Genomic DNA, 15,314 nt, shown 5'->3' with positions numbered 1-15,314 from the left:
AGTGAAAATCATCCCTGGGCTATGCATTTATTTATTTATTTATTTATCCCTTTAAAATGACTTCATGGTATTGGTAGCTGTGTTTCCCGACAGGAACCCTTAAGGCACTGTGATTAAGGAGCATTTCTTATTAACTCTTCTTGTTTGTGCCTAGAAGTACAGATGAAGAATAACAGAATGTGCTGTGTGTCAGTATGAATATGTAATATGGAGAGCTGGATGGGATCCTGACTCTGAACGTTTCCTGACACTGTTGGTTATTAAAAATTCTTTTCTCAGCACAGTTTTGAGAAGCACATCAGCAGGCCTTTGAAATTCAATGGGAAAAGAGTCACTTAGATAGAACATGGCCTTTAATTTGGCCCCTTAAATTGCCCATGACAAGCTGAAAATGTCTATTTTCTCATTATTTGCCATGTTTTCAAAAATTTAGGAGTCATTCAGATGATAACTGGATGCACAAGCAAAGCAGCCAAGCCAGAGCCATACCGGCTTGGGGTTTTGGGGCCACATCAAACATCTCTCAGTCCTTTCTGTGTGAGATGTGGGAACAGGCAGGTTAGAAATAAAGTGGACTTCTTTGCACAAGGTCCCAACAACCCTTTTATTTTATATGCTTGCATATAAAGATTATAGGGTGGTTTTAATGAGCCTTTTTTCCTGTGGACTGCCATCCTCAGCCAGCACATGAGCAGGGCACATGGCAGCGTGGAGCACAGCCAGAGCTCTGGGCATGGCTGGGGAGCTGGGGGCGAAGAAGGATACTGGCTGGAGCTGGGGCTGGCACCAGGAGTGGGTGCTGCCTTCAGCCCCGAGGAGAGGGGGCCTCCTCCCAGCCTTGTAAGGAACGGGATGACTAGATTTGCCTGATAACCAATGTAGAAGTGGGAACAAATGAGTGCTTGTTTTCCATCCAATCAAAATATTGAGCTAAAATTAACCGAGGCACAAAGGGATGTGAGGAAAAAGAGTATTTAATTGTCTATACACCAGTGCTCTGAACCTGGTAATAAATCTGGCTGCGTTGCCATCACTGGATGCTGCCTGTAGGACTCACATGCCTGGAATGCAAAAGTCCCTGAACGTAACCTATTTAGGAAGAGTCAAGAGGGGAAAGGGAATGGCAGGCTACGTAAAACGGGCTGTTATCTTTCTCTGAGTCACTGGACATCCTTTCCCTTCCCCTCTTCTCCTCCCCTGCTCCCCCCTGCGCAGTTTGCGCTCTGGTTTCAGGGGAGTTATGGTCGGAGAACGTGGGGCTGGGAGAAAACAAGGGGGAGAGCAGAGCATGACGGCACAACTGCCTGCTTTTGTCCCAGCAGCTGGCAGATTTCCCTGGAGCGTGCACGCCTGCGGCTGTACAGCATGAAATGTCCTTCGCCCAGGTACTGGCATTGGATAGAAAATCATCCCAGCAGATGGGAGCTCCTGGCTGACGCAGCTGCTTGGGGCTGGGCTCAGCGTTTCTGCACAGTGGAGAAGGGATGGACAGGCGATGGTTTTATCCTTAGCGCCTGCTGAAACTTTGAGAAAAGAGTTTGTGTGTGTTGCTTGTCATTGTACATTCCTGTGTAGAAGAGTGGCTTTGATGGGGATACGGCATCCAGCTCTGATGCTGATCTCTTAGAAGGGGCTGCTGAAGTCTGGAGATGACATACGTAGAAAAAAATCCACTCAAACCATTCGAGTGTTGTAAGGAAATGTCTTATAGTGACAAAATTAAAATCTGAGCCTGAAGGTATTATGTGATGTGGCTGCGCATGGGAAAGAGTCTGGGTATGTCTTTTGCAGTCCCACGTTCCTGGTGTGATTCACATGAGGTCACGAAAATGGCACCAAAAGCTTTTCTGTGAGAAAAAAGGAGATGCTTCTAATTAGTTTTCACCAGAAATCACAAAATCACAGTAGTGGGTTTTTTTAATGCCTCCCTATACTGTATGCTGGAACAGAAAAACCCATAAGATGCTGGAAGCTTGAATTTGAATGACATGCCGGGTCTCCCATTCTGCCAATGTTAAAATACTGTAGACTTTTCAAGACGTACTGAATTTTAAACAATTTAGCAGAACTGAATAGTATATCAGATTTAATCTTAGGTGGATAGAAAAGAAATAATCACAGAATTACGTGCCATAATTAGACCATAAGTAGGTTATAACCAGATTACTATGTGGAGATAGAATAAACTCTAAAACATATTCTGTAGTATACTAACAAACAGGCTTGATTTTATATAAGAAATAAGAAGTCCAAAAGCCTGATAACAGAAATAAAAAATCACAGGAATAAATTGATGCCCACAACAGCCAAAGACAATAGGAAAGAGTTTGGAAGCTTAGGAACAAAAAGAATATTGGCCATTGAGAGGAGAAATGGAAGAAGTGTCAATTATAATGGAGGAATAACAGAAGTGTTAAGCAAATACTTCTGTTATGTATTTGGGGAAAAGCCACGTGAATTAGTCATATTACATGCTGATCCTGATACCAAAACACTTTCCAGTCCAACAGTTTCTCAGAGGATGTTAAACAGCAGCTACTAAAGCTAGACATTTTAAAATCAGAGGGTCTAAATAATTTGCATCTGAGAGTTTTACAAGAGCTTGCTGAAGAGCTCTTTGGATGATTAATGGTACTTTTCAGTAAGTCTTGGAACAGTGCAAAGTTTTAGAGGACAGAGCAACAATTAAAGTTATACCATATTAAAAGAGGTAAAATTGCAGCCCAGGTAATTTTAAGCCTTTTACCTTTACACTGATCATGTAAAAAAACCAGAATTGTTGATGAAAATCTCAATTAATAAAGAATGGAGGAAGTTAATATAATCAATCCCAAACCCATAGTTTTCAGGGAGAATCTCTGAAACTAACCTGTGGTTTTGGTTTTTTTTTTAGTATACTAACAAGTTGGTTGAAAAGCAATTCTCGTAAAATGTTTGATTTAGTACTGTGTAACATTTTAATCAAGAAAAATGTAATTTATTCCCTGGAGTGTACTAGCTGCATTAGATGCCATAATATCATAACAAATGGATCACCCCTGCTGAATATGTCCATTTTTAGTTGCTTGTAGTTCTGGGTCCTGTCTTCTTCAATTTTTCTAAATGAAGACGTGAAAGGAAATCATTGCAGAGAAGGTTTGCAACCAATGTGGAGACTGGGGAGGGGTAAGTAACAAAGACAGATGGCTACTAAAAAAGACGGGTCTTCTGAATCAAGCACACTGGTAAAGGTAATGTCACACTTCTGGGAAAACAGAAAATGAGCCTTGCTTATGAGACAGGTAGCTCTGACTTGTCAGAAGTAACTCTCCAAAGGATGCTGTCAGGCAAGGTAATCTCCTAAATAGCTCAGATCCTTCAGTGCACAAAGAGGGTATCATAGGTAAGTACAAGGGAGATCAGAAGGGGTGAAAGATTAGATCCTCTGGTGAAAGACTCATGGGGTTCAATCTGATTATTTTAATAAAAAGAGAGGTTAGAATTTAAGGTAAAACCTTATGGTACTCTCGCTACTTAGAATTGGTGGTTATGTTGCATGAAGGCTCCACTTAACCAATGCTAAGAGGTAGAGCTCTGGTATGGTATGGGACAAAACAAATGTGACACAACCTAAGGACTGTGAGCTGCAGCTTGACAGTTTTGGAGTAGAAATAGGGCTCAAATATTTTCAGAGAGTTGTGTTAACCATTTGAGCTATGTTACATGAATGTGGCACATTTCCTTGATGGACACTTTAAAAATCAGAATTTTTAAAACAAGATGTGGTCTCATTCAAATAATTATTGTAGGGAAACTTTATGTGTTATTTTTATAGAGAAGATCAAAGCAGAAGAACATAACAAACCGCACTGGTGTAAGAAATATATTAATCTACTGAATGAATAGTTGAGTTTGTAATGCTGTCTGGGAGGCTGGGACTGATAGGGAAGAATTTGGGGAAAGGGATGAAAAGCTAAGGAGTGTGGGGCGGCAAAGAGAATATATCTATTCTGAGCTGGAGACCGGATGAAAGGTTTTGGGTCAACTGAGGTTACACTGAGTGTCAGTGACCACCAGAGTATGCTGTGAAGCTTTGGATGGACCCGTGCTTCCCACATTTTGCTAGTCCTCCCTTGTCCGGAGAAAATCTGCGAAGTGTGCTAGTCCAGTGCATGTCTGATCCCCTCTTGGTGCAATCCCAGTGGAACAGGTACATCTCATTCTTGCTCTGGTGTCTTCTTCCCTCATGTCACGAGGCAGAGCGCTGACTCTGAAGCCTTCATTCCCACAAACGGTAGCTAACAGGGCTACTGATACCATGTTACTTAGCTTTTTCTCTCTCTTAAAAATCCAAGGTAGCAAACAATCAGTCAGCCTTTCCCCCATCCTAATCACTCACGTAATTTTTACTGAAAGAACTGCACCTAAAGCTAACAATCAATTGCTCAAAATCTTGGAAATACTGGGAATAATTTTGCTCCCTTGAGTCTATGTGAAATGAGGCAACCTATATTAATTTGTCATTTCCCATGGAGCACTACAGTGTTCAGGGCTGTATAGTCATGCCCAAGAGGTGGATCAGGGTTTTGCAAGGGACCTCTTGCCCGTAGGGCACCTGCTTCCCTGGCTGCAGAAGTTAGTAGACTGGAGTAAATGCTACAGCCGACTGCAGGAAGTGAAAGGATAGTCCTGTGATTCGGGCAGCTGCATGCTGCTCTGAAGAGCTGCTTTCTGCCTTTGCCTTTGCTGCAGGAGACGTCCTGACTTCAGTCTTTTGCAATCCTCACATGACTTGCAGTTTGTAATCTACACTGGCATGCAGCAAGAGGTAATAGAGTGATTTTCAGCTAAGCATCAGGCAGATACCTGTGAAATAAGTTAAGCTACAGAGTTGCATCTGTAAGGAAGCAGTTGAAGACTGTCGCTTGGTTGAAGACTGTCACTTGGGACTGCTGTGACAGCCAACCAGGTAGTACTGAAGAACCTCTGTTGTAGGAGCACCCTGTCCTGTCAACAAGATAGAGCAGGTGGATTACTAGCTCTTTCTATGTGCTGTGATTTGATTTTTTAACTTTTTTTTTCTTTTCGGTGACATGACGAGGCTCTCCTCACGTGCAGATGGGCGTATGCTTGTATATGAAGAGGATTGCTTAAATGGAATAGAATAGAATAGAATAGAATAGAATAGAATAGAATAGAATAGAATAGAATAGAATAGAATTGTTCCACTTGGAAGGGACCTACAATGATCACCTAGTCCAACTGTCTGACCGGTTCAGGGCTGACCAAAAGTTAAAGGATGTTATTAAGGACTTTGTCCAAATGCCTCAAACACTGACAGGCTTGGGGCATTGACCACCTCTCTAGGAAGCCTGTTCCAGGGTTTGACCACCCTCTCAGTAAAGAAATTTCCAGTCTGAACCTCCCCTGGCGCAGCTTTGAACCATTCCCATGTGTCCTGTCACTGGATACCAGGGAGAAGAGCTCAGCACCTCCCTCTCCGCTTCCCCTCCTCAGGAAGCTGTAGAGAGCAACGAGGTCGCCCCTCAGCCTCCTTTTCTCCAAACTAGACAAGCCCAAAGTTTTCAGCCACTCCTCATAGGACATTTCTTCCAGCAGTTTCACCAGCTTTGTTGCCCTCCTCTGGACACATTCAAGGACCTTCACATCCTTCTTAAATTGTGGTGCCCAGAACTACGCACAATGCTCAAGGTGAGGCCACACCAATGCTGAATACAGCGGGACCATCACCTCTTTTGACCAGCTGGTTATAGTGTGTTTGATGCACCCCAGGATGCGGTTTGCCCTCTTGGCTGCCAGGGCACACTGCTGACTCATATTGAGCCTGCTGCCAACCAGCACCCCCAGATCCCTTTCTGCAGGGCTGCTCTCCAGCCACTCCTCTCCCAGTTTATACTTGTGCCTGCCATGACTCCATCCCAGGTGCAGAGTCTGGCATTTGGCCTTGTTAAATTTCATCCCATTAATCATTGCCCAATGCTCCAATCTATCTAGATCCCTCTGCAAGGCCTCTTGTCCCTCAAGAGAGTCAGCAGCACCTCCCAGTTTGGTATCATCAGCAGACTTGCTAATGGTGCATGCAACTCCTGCATCCGGATTGTTGGTAAATATGTTGAACAGAGCTGAGAACTGAATGCTGAGGAACACTGCTGGTGACCGGTTGCCAGCCAGATGTAGCCCCATTCACTACAACCCTTTGAGTGAATTCCTTGTTTTGTTTTGCTTTGCTTGCGTGTGCAGCTTTTGCTTTACCTATTAAACTGTCTTTATCTCAGCCCACGAGTTTTCTCACTTTTCCTCTTCTGATTCTCTCCCCCATCCCACCGGGGTGGGAGTGAGCGAGTGGCTGTGTGGGGCTTAGTTGCCGGCTGGGGTTAAACCACGACAGCAGCTCATGAGAAAATTGGAAGTAAGCTGGTAGGGACATATATTAAGATATTAATGAGAAAAGTAGAACCCTCCGGCTCTCTTTAAGAATCAAGGTGCCTTTATACTCCCAGTTGGCCTACAGGATGGCTTTTCACTGAGATGCCTGAGGCTTCAACAAGATGATAATCTAATCCCATAAATAATAGATTTGTTAATTATGTCTCCTTTCTTCCTTCTGTGATGTAGTATCCAAATTATTATCCAAGCCATTCTAAATAGGTTGATTATGTATTTCTATATCTTAGCTGTTATATGACTTTTCTGTTTTTTACTTTTATCACCGCAAAAACATGGAACAATAATTTAAGAATCTTTTGGTTTTCTCCTATTAAGAGTTGTTTTCCTCCCCTATATGTTTCACAGATACTATCAGTGGATGCTGTTCACAGTGAGGATACGACAGTGTGTCCTGGGAGTCATTCTGGCACCCCAGGAGATGAGGTCGTGCCAAGAAATGCAGCCATGGATGAAAGTGGAGACAGGAAACGATTTGCCCACAGCTCCCATAAGACTGTGTTACAACAGCTCAAAGTGGCTTTTTTATATATGTTTTGGATTTCATATACTTACTAATTTTTTTGTTTTGACGGAGTGTTCGCTTGCCCAACCTGTTTTTCTAATGCTTTCTTTTAGGATTAAAATGCCCCTTTTGTGTAAATGTTAATTTAGTCACAACCCCCAGACTTTCCACTGAAATCAGTTGCCTGTTGGCAAAAGGGAAGGGAACACTGAAAAAACCTAACTGCAGAACCAGCTCCTTGTTACAAAACTACAAGTCCAGAATAGTAACTTAGAAATGTTTTCTCTGGGCTTTTCAGGCAAACCAACCACTTCTTAGGAACTGGGAAATTCTCCCAGGTGCCACAAGATCGAGGTGCTGAAGTTTCATGCCACGGGATAAAGAGGTGCTTAGACAATACAGCAGGAGGTTCCTGCTGTGCACCTATATCAAGAATAATCAGCAAAGTGAAACTGCTTTGGAGATTATTTAGACAGGTCTATGCTGTGCCCTGCGATGCTGAGTTTATAGAAGAGCCCGGCCAGAAAAGCACTCTACACCCAGATAGCATAACAAAAGTGACACCCAGGGTAGTAAAACAAATATTTAATTTCTCCATCTTCCCATATCCATCTCAGACATCCAGCTAACTCTAATAATACTTTACACTATAATTCCTTACAAATACGAGCATTCTAAATTAATGTAAGTGTTTTGGTAGATGCTTGTGGGTTCATTTTTCACTCTCTGCCCACTGATGGCTTTCTGGCTACGGGACATAGTATTGGGAGATGGCTTTTTGCATGCTGTAAATGTATCAAACCTAAAAGCCAAAGTAGCTTTTGAAACACTAATAATATCACTCCGTGCTTATATTACTCTTTACATCTTCAGAGCCTTTTACAAACAGCCATGGATGAAGTACGGTAATGGCTTTATTGTATTGTAAACCTGCTTTGCTATTCCTCCAGCTGCTTCAGCAGGTCTCATCCTGGTGCCTGTGAGAACAACACACGGATGCTTCAGATGACTAACCACTGAAACTGGGCTGCGGAGAGTTACGGTTTTGCCTGTAACGCCCCCAAAAGGCAGGTTAGACATTGCATATTAAAATTTTGGAAGGACTCTGCCAGCAGATGGGGGCTCAACATAATGAGATGATGCATACCCAAGGGGCCCCCTCCTCCACCTACTCTCACCTGTGCTTGGACTATAAGGTCTTCGGGTGCCAGCCAGCATCTTTCAGCTTGGCAGAGTCACCGGGGCGGTCTTGGTGCGCAGCTTGGAGCTCGTAGGAGTGTAAACACGAGTTACTATAAATTGCCATGAAGGAAGACTTTTCCAGATGCTAATAGTGGCAAAAATCATAGTGCCTTACACAGCAGGAGACACCTGCATGGTTTGGACCCCACTTTGGGGCTCAGCTGTTCACCATCCCCTTGCCCTTGGTCTGCAAGTGTGTCCCCCACTCCCGTTGTCCAAACCATAGACGGGGGAGGCAAAGATCAGCTGGAGCGGGGGAGAAGCAAGTGGGGTGGGAAATGCACAGCAACCCTTCAATTCCCCAAAGGCACCCTTCCGAAAGGGGAGGCTGAGATCCGCCTCTGAGCACAGTTCCTGGGCTGTGTCCTCCTCCCACCTGCAGAAGTGCCTGCTCGCAGGGGACGGGAACTGATTTCAGCTGCTTCCTCCTCCTGAGGAAGTGCCCCCAGGTGCCCCCAGGACGTGTCCCCGCCGGCACTGCTCCTCCGTGACAAGGAGTGTCACCCCAGGTCCTGGGGCTACTGCCACTGGCCCCGGCAGGGGCCGTGCTCCGCAGGAGCCGCTGCAGGCTGCTCTGTACCACGCGAGCACGACGGCGAGGCCGCTGCATTCGCATCGCCGAAAGTAAACTGGATGTCAAGTACATCTCCCATCTGGCATCTATTAAAATGTGTGTGTATGTGTGTGTGCGCGCGCACCTACGTGTGTGTATGAAATGTGGACACGCTCTCTAATCTCAAATATAGAACAAAATGTATGTTTTAAATTATGTTTTAATTTTTGCTCTTTTGTTAACTGGAAAGATCCTTTATTTTTGAGTTTGTGCAAACTATTTTACTTAACATATTATCTGTAACAGATTGCATAAGCATGACTGTTATCTGCGTTAGTCATCACTTTAGACCATGGAATATAACTCATGGCAGTCTGGATTTAATGAATGTTTGAATTAACCTGTACCTAATTTCTTGTGTTTTAAAACCTAAATCTCATTGAAAGCTGAGCTTTGTTTATTTCCCAAAATTGATCTGAGGGCCATTTGGAACACTTAGTGTATTCTAAAATGTGATCGTATCAACAATACACGCTCAAGTTTGTTTTAAAGTGAGTTTTTCTTTCCTAGTTTACATAAATCATTTTAAAAAATCATTCACTTTTTTGGATCATAATGTACTCACTTGGATTTTAGACCTACATAGCTCACAGGCCAATTTTTCAAACAGGATTCTAAAGCTATTTGTGGATTACTTTCTGTTTGCTACTTGTAATCTGCATTCCTGAGGCAAGCATGCTAAAAGGAGTGAGGATTTTCATTGAGCTAAGTGATTATACTAAATAGGGCAATTTTGGGTGCTCTTAGCTTCTGTGTTTAAAAAGACAATGCAGAAGAAACCAACACCACATTTTCTGTTAAACCACAGAGGGCACTGTTTGTTCTTAATATAGAATGACCCTATTACATAGACTCTTTTCACTCTTCATTAAGCAATTAACGTTAAGAGCTTAAATTTAGCCATTTTTTCCTTTTTTCCTTCTTTGATTTAAAAATTAACCAGGTGTGTTATACTGGTGCACACTCTCATGTTCTTTCAGTGTTTGGTACCAAATATTACCTTGGATTGTCCCTCCTCTTCTTCCTGCTTCACCACACTACGTGGAGTCAGATGTAGCGCAAGAAACTGCCTCATGATTGTTTTATGGTTAATTAGCATTCTGCATTTTAACTTGCTCTTTTGGGTTAAGGTATTGAAGAAAGGGAGGCAGGGCAGCACTGGCAACAACTGGAGTTCTCGCTCTTGATATTTTTCCTCTGGTGCTTTCAACCAGGATGCAGTAGAAGAAATATCGCAACTGAGTTATGTGAGATTGAAAGTCAATTGGCCATGCCAGTTTTGCAATTATTGTTTATTTGCCTGCTACTTGAAACATTCTAAACAAAACATGATGACATTTTCAGTTTTCTCAAAAGAAAAAATCTTCCAAAAAACCTGACACAGAAAAAGCAATAGCAAAATTTACAGGGTTTGATAAAAATAAAGATTGCATTTTTTTAATTCCATGGGTTTTTTTGTTCCTGTAAAAAAATGATGAAAAAATATCAGAATTCCATGCAAGACAAATTTGGGACTTCTCTTGTCTTGCAGTTGCGTTGATACAGTGGCCCTTGATCATAGTGCAGAGCATCACACACAGCTAATATAAACTGTTTATAACATAAAAATCCTAATAGATTAAAGGAAAGAAATAAAAAGTAGAAACTGAGTAAACTGTGAACATCAGATTAGCAGAAAGATTATTGCTCGCTTGTGCTTGTGATAACTGTTGTGCAAGTTTGGGACATCTCAGAAGCTTATGAAGTATTACTGATTTTATTGTTGGTTCAATCAAAGGTGTGTGAGCCCTTATTTTAGCAGTTCCTCTTTCCCCCTAGCAGAGATCCTTATGAACTTTGCTGGTTGATTTAATTTCTTGTTCGCCTGAGGCCTGAATAACTCCTGGGATTGTTTTTTTCCATTTCACTTCCCCAACCTGTGTACAAGGCTGGTGCCAAGATCCATGAGGTGCTTTGCAGCTCTTGATGCAGCACTGCATGGTCTTAGCCAGACATAGCAGGTTTCGTTTTCTCAGTGCCTGGCCAAAGAAGGACCCAGATGAGTTAGGACACACATGGTACTACTAGGTAGTTGCAAGCACTTGGAAAGGATTGCGGGAATTACGGATGTCTCTGGAAAACAGGTTTGCCCAGGATCCCCTGATGGGGTTTGGACAACCTGTGAGTTGGTCACAGCTCTCAAGCTTGTAGGTGGTTGTACAGCACAAAAACTTCGGGTCTTATTTGTTGAAGGGGGAATAAGGGCTTATTACTGTTTATCGCTCTGGTTGACACCACTGTTTCTCTTTGCAGAACTGTAAAATAACTGAGGTTAGGAACGACCTCAGGAGGTCCCTAGTCGAGCCTCCTGCTCCAAGTGGGGTTTCCTATGGGGCCAGAGGATGTTGTTCAGGTCTTTACCCATTTGGGCTTGAAAACCTCCAAGGATGGAGACTGTACAGCCTCTCTGGGCAACATATTACAATGCTAAATTTTCTGAGGGTGAATTTTTTTCCTTATATTCAGGTTGAATCCCTCTTGTTCCAATTTACACCTGTTGTCTCTAGTCTTCCCGAGATGTCCCAGGATAGACCCTTGAGGAGCTCCTCTTCTCACCAGCCACTACGTAGGGTACTACCCAGTAACCACTACTGTTCAAAATGGACAATCCAGCCAGTTTTTCCTCCATCTTGTAGTCCAGCTACCAGGACTGTAAAGACTCACCTTGGACATAAGGATGCTGTAGGAGACCATGTTGAAAGCGTTGCTAAAGGAAGCCTTTCCTCCACTGGGAAATGGCTCATGAGAAGGGTGCTGGTTTGGGGGCTACATTTAAAGGGACAATTTGTAAGACAGCTAATGGAGACTGTCCAAAGAAATGGAAATTACTCTGCTGGTTTGTAGGGTTTTTCCTTTTAAAAAATGAGACAGTGTGTTGAAATTCCCTTCTGAGAGCAGTTCAATCAACTCATCCCTTGCTACAGGGTGAAGGATGATAAATTTTTGGAGGTTTCTTTTGAAGTATATAGTAGTAAGGCTTGAAGTCTTTTTTAAGTAACCTGAATATGAGGTTGTCCATCCCAGCAAACAGGCCAACTCTGCTGCACATCTGGAGTGTTACTTTCCTTGAAGGCACTGCTAGTGACAAGGGCTTTATCCTGCAGGTGAGGTCACATGCTTGTGTATGCATTTTAGGATTGGGTCTGCATTACCATGGGATAGTTATAAAAACATGTAGAGAGTTCTGCAGAAGAATATGATTTTTCAAAATGGTTTTCATGTACTTCTTTGCCTGTCTGATTTTCAAAAACTGGAAACATAATCTGGGAAATAGGGCCACAAAGTCATTACAAAAGCCCTGCACAGCACAACTCTTGCTGTTTTTGGCTTTTCTTTCTCCTCCATATGCCAATTCATTCCTAGCTATGCTTATCAAGGGATCATAAGCATTTTCCATCTCATTTAATTTTTGAACCTGGAATTCAGTATTCTGCAACATAGAATATTGGAACTGCTTTAATTTGCTGAGTTTAGGCATATCCTGAATATCTAAATATTATTAAACATAAGGTTCCTTTGATTTTTCCTTTTAAGTGACATAGAATGAATTCGTAGAAGAGAAAGCAGTACTTAAGTTATCCATAATGCATCTGTTTATGTTTCCAACTGGTGCACTTTATCACCAAGTCATTGGTTTATATTATAAAATGATGGTTGTGTAATAAGTAGTTAGCAGAAACCACAGGCACGTCTTTGAAATAACACTAATGGCCATTTTTGATGAAATATATGAGACTTTGTGAAAATGATTTGATGAAGAAATGTATTTTCTTTACTTCCTGTTAACAGTGAGCATGTTGAAGCCCTTTAATCTCTGCTGCACAACTAAACATTTTTTTTCTTATTTGGGATTAGTTTGAACTAGCAAGCACCATTTAATAATCAAGAAGCTTTAAAGCAAGTGAATTTGATCAGGGAAGCACTAATTAACAGTAGAAAGTGAAAAAAAATGTCCACGTGTAATGGTTTCAAATAGAAATACAATTAGCTGGTAACCTTGGGAATTAGTCATTCTGCCTCTTTCTATACTCATCTAGTTTATGGTACTGAGGATCCTTTTCTGCTAGCTGAGTTCGTATATGTAAGAATCAATAAATAATAGTAAATGATAAAGCATGCTGGAAGGCCCAAGCATGATGACATTTTTAAGACTAAGATTTGTTCTGAAGGGATTAAATCTCTGGGTTTATACGAAAGGTGCAGCCAGTCCTTAGCAATTTACAACACTGCACATTGGATAAGTTTTCTGGCATTTCACAAGTAAATCTTCCAGCGAGGTTCTAAGCTAAAATTAGATGTAAGTTGGATCCGTAGTTAAAGATGTGATCCTTGGACAAGTTTAGTGTTTATGTCTGTTAAATGCTCTTGCTTAAAAAAGACACTTCCTCTATAGTTCAGCTGTAATGCATTGTGCAAGATGATATTTTGCACAGGATACATTTGAAAAAATAATTTATGCTTAAGTTTTTACGCACTGTTGTATTTAACTGCTGTTACAAGCAGTTTTGCTGATGCTACGTATTTTCAATCTTGTTCTCAGAAAACTTTACTAAACTTTGACTACTTTTTCATGTTTTTTTTTCCCACCTAAATGAAGATTACTTGCGTAAAGCAGGGGGAGGGTAGTTTTGGGAAAGTTCTCACCAAACTTTTTCAGCTTTAAGAAATCCCTTCATTAAAATATTTGCTTGTTCATATTTTTGACATTTTGGGAAAAGAACCCCCTTAATTCAGAGTCCCACCAGGCTTTGGTATCAGGACTAGAAATATGGCCTTTGTTTCGTGACTGTACTCTTGGTTATCTTCATGACATAAAATTTGGTTATATTACAAAGTTTTGAAAAAACTCAGGTTTGTATATGCTTAGCAGAGACTTCTTTGACATCAGGAGCTAAAAAATACTTTTTGACTGGACATACCTTGATTTGGCTAAGTTTCAGCTGCCCTGCCCAGGGCAGGGCACACAGGAGGCTGGGGGTGGTGGAAGTTGGACAGGGAGTCTGCATGAAGAGCTGGGCAACAGGACCTGAGCTTGTCAGGTCAAGGGGACAGGAGCCATGAGCACTGCAGGGAGAGCCTGGGGCAGAGGGACAGTGGGAAGTGGTGGTAGAGCATGGATGGGGCACTGGGGGTGGCAGGAGAAACCAAAAAGAGAGAGCTTGGGATGGATGTTGGGAAAAGGGATGAAGAGTCAAGGGTGGAGAAGAGACAGGAGCAGGCCAGGACAGGTATGAGGGAGCAGAAAAGGACAAGACAAGCTTGGAGCTGAAGGACAGAAAAGTCCACACCAGCTAAAATCCTCCTATGAGAGACAAAATAGAGGCAAAGATCCCGAGACTGTTTTTTTTTTCCATGAGTTTTTTCACTTCTAGTTTCATAGGTTTGAAACCATTCTTCAAGCAACATCATCAAGACTGCAAAATGAAGCACTGAATAGCCAGTATTAAATGCAAATATTAAGGTCACATAGCCTTTATTTGGCCCCCTTTTTTTCTGTATACAGATCCAAATTACTTGCTCAAAGTATCTGATTTCCACAGAGCCGATGCTTCTTTCTGCACACACAGTAAGTGTAAACCCTTAATTACTGGGCAGCTATTAACGTTGCTGCATCCCTTCAATGCTCAGTGACTGTGTCCCACGCCTGATTTGCTGCACCCTGTTCAACCCCAGCTCTGATGACAGGCAGATTCATTAATGTGTGTTTGTTTTCTAGGGATGGTAATGGGTGTGATATAGATGTATTTCTTCATATTAATCACTGCATCACAAAACCAGTGAATTTTGTGATATGGAGGGGATATTAACCCAGTTGTAGAAGTAGGCTGATAAAATATTTAGGAACTGAGACCAGAAGTGATTATTTATATTGGTCACCCCTTCTGTGAAGGCAAAGGTCTGCAGAGTACATAACATTAGATGGACTTAGCTCCGGGGACACGTATCTGGGAATGCTTAGGAGTCAAGTGCCAAGATCTTCTGCCAGGCATTCAGCAAACGACGTCTTTGCAGTTAGTGACCACATGTGAAATGTCTGGCTTTGAGCTGGTATCCAAGTTTTCAGAAGTTGCAGGCATGAACTTCTCCGTTCTCCTTCTGCAGCTTCCTGCCTCGTTCATTTTTTAATGTTTTCAAGGAAAGAAGTCCTACACATAACAGTCTTCCTTTCATAATTTGGATCAATTTCTAAAACGTTTGCCCTGTAAATTGAATGGGATAGGGATCCTGTGGTAAAATACTCATATCTAATAAAAAACAGTAAAATGCTAGTTAAATGTTAGTTATGCAGGCAAACTTAATTTCCATGTTTCCTGACTGTTGAATGCTTCACTACTTTAGTTTATTTTTAGCCAAATTAACCAGATTTCAGAGAAACAGCAGCTTCCTACATGTTTTGTGAAGGCATTTCATTTGAGATGAATGGCTCAGATAGATGCTCCTGCTGCAGGAAAGCCTAGAAGACCTGGGCTG

The 15,314-nt window shown here is 42.1% G+C and overlaps 1 long non-coding RNA gene across 6 annotated transcripts; it reads left to right on the top strand.

Moving 5' to 3' along the window:
* The first annotated feature begins 1,204 nt into the window (after positions 1–1,204).
* On the top strand, positions 1,205–10,326 carry LOC140647496 (uncharacterized). 6 transcript variants are annotated; one of them, XR_012040795.1, is made up of 5 exons: positions 1,205–1,385; positions 3,062–3,165; positions 5,599–5,691; positions 5,995–6,103; positions 6,793–10,325. It is a non-coding gene; the product is annotated as an uncharacterized lncRNA (long non-coding RNA). The 6 variants fall into 6 exon arrangements; XR_012040794.1 differs by having other exon boundaries at positions 5,599–6,103; positions 6,793–10,326; XR_012040793.1 differs by having other exon boundaries at positions 5,596–6,103; positions 6,793–10,326.
* The last annotated feature ends 4,988 nt before the right edge of the window (positions 10,327–15,314 follow it).

Source organism: Ciconia boyciana, chromosome 2 (assembly GCF_034638445.1).
Source record: "Ciconia boyciana chromosome 2, ASM3463844v1, whole genome shotgun sequence".
Taxonomy (NCBI): domain Eukaryota; kingdom Metazoa; phylum Chordata; class Aves; order Ciconiiformes; family Ciconiidae; genus Ciconia; species Ciconia boyciana.
This window is presented reverse-complemented; position numbering and strand designations above follow the sequence as displayed.